Consider the following 1,859-nt stretch of genomic DNA (forward strand, 5'->3'; position numbering starts at 1 on the left):
CTACACTAATATTAGTACCTTTTCCAAAGCAGGACTTATTTCCCCCCATTTCTATACTTTTAAAATGCATGCCACAATTAAGACAGTCTACCATTTGGTGAGTTCGTTCTGATATCACCTTCTCTTATTCCGCCATGAGTTTACTAAAAGTTTGATTCATTTTGTCAAATTGCCAAATGTCAGATGTAAATTTAATTTTTAAGGTGAATACAATCCGAGTGCAAAAATGAACAAATATTTTGGTTTTCAGAACACCAAAATTAAATTCACTCGGAATTAGATTCAGTTCCGAGTTCCAGAACCTACCTGAATACATTTAGCTCCAGGTCGTAAGAAACTTATAAACAGTAATCGGACTTAAAAAAAGTTTGTGTGGTAGAATCTGGAAAAAAATGTGGTAGATCTCAGGTTTTAAAGTTTGTACATAAATTAAAAAAATTCTGTAAGGTTTCACCTAAATTGCAAACTTTTTAATTAGACTCTAAAAAATTTTATTTTACGGGCTAACCTCATATTCGCGCCTTGCGTTTTGGTACGCACGCCAGCAAATTTGTTTTTTTGTGTCACCCGAAATTGGCTTGCGTGCCTTTGCATTTGATTTCATTGAGCGAAACGTCAAATCAAAATGTCACGCAAAACAAAAATTGGAAAATGAGTTAGCTTCATACGTACGCCGTTCAATTTCGGTTGGTCCCATACAAGTACATGTGCATGAGAAATTTTTGACAGTAAATTGGCGGCGTGCGCGAATATTAAGTTAGCCTGTTAGTATAATAAAGTGCAAGACTGAAGTTGCTAAAAATTGCGTTGAGTTTTGGCACTTTTTTTCCATATCAAGATATTTTTCGAACAAATTATAAGAGATTTCTGCAGCCTTGCGGAGTGCTGCCATTGTTTGTTTTTATCACATCACGATGTAGCGAACAAATGTGGCACGTTCCAGAAATACTTTCACGAAAATCGCCGTTTTTTAACATTTTCGCTATAAATTCCTTTTATGAATCATATATTTGGCAACTTAACACAATAAAACCACGTTTATTGTCGAAAATTTGATTACTGAGAAACTTTACTATTTACTTTACTGTTTATTTTATCCTCCCATTCGGCTTTGTTTACTTTTACTTGAGCAATTTCATCTCCGCCAGGAATGCGGAATCTTGTATTATATCATTCTTGTTACCATATAGTATTTAGTGTTGGACAATTTTTGCTCTTAAAAAATAAAACTACTCAAAAACGCGAATATGTGGTAGATTTCTGACCTTGAGTGGTAAGTGTGGTAGATACTCAAAAAAGAGGCAGATCTACACAATGTGGTAGAAGTCCGATCACTGCTTATAAATACAGCGAATCCGAGTTAGAGTACATTGATAAGTTTCAGCATAGAGAATCCTGAAAATTCCTAAACATTAATGTTTTTTGTATTCCCAATTACACCAAAAATTTGTAAAAATCGCGACCAAGTATAAAAGATATGATTAAAATAGCATATCAGATGCATACAAACATATACATATTCAACGAACTTTAAACTTAATACTCACATACATATGTATTTTACAATAGCACTTCTACGGAACACACAGCACTGTAAAATCCACAATATAAACGCTTTCACTTTTTTTGACCGCTTCACAAATGCTGGAAAACCGTATGCTGGAAAACCGTAAAAACAGAACGCAATACGTTACGAATTGTGACGCAACATTACAAAAAGGTACGAACGCATCGCAATGAATTTATATGTATATGTGCCTATTTTATGGACGACAAAATTTTTCTTTAGACCATTTTGATATTTCCCGATATATGTTCCTTAATCCAATTAAGTAAAACAGTAACATTTGCATAACTAG

The sequence above is a fragment of the Rhagoletis pomonella genome, unplaced genomic scaffold (genome assembly GCF_013731165.1).
Source record: "Rhagoletis pomonella isolate Grant_MI unplaced genomic scaffold, Rhpom_1.0 Rhpom_scaffold_00069, whole genome shotgun sequence".
NCBI lineage: Eukaryota > Metazoa > Arthropoda > Insecta > Diptera > Tephritidae > Rhagoletis > Rhagoletis pomonella.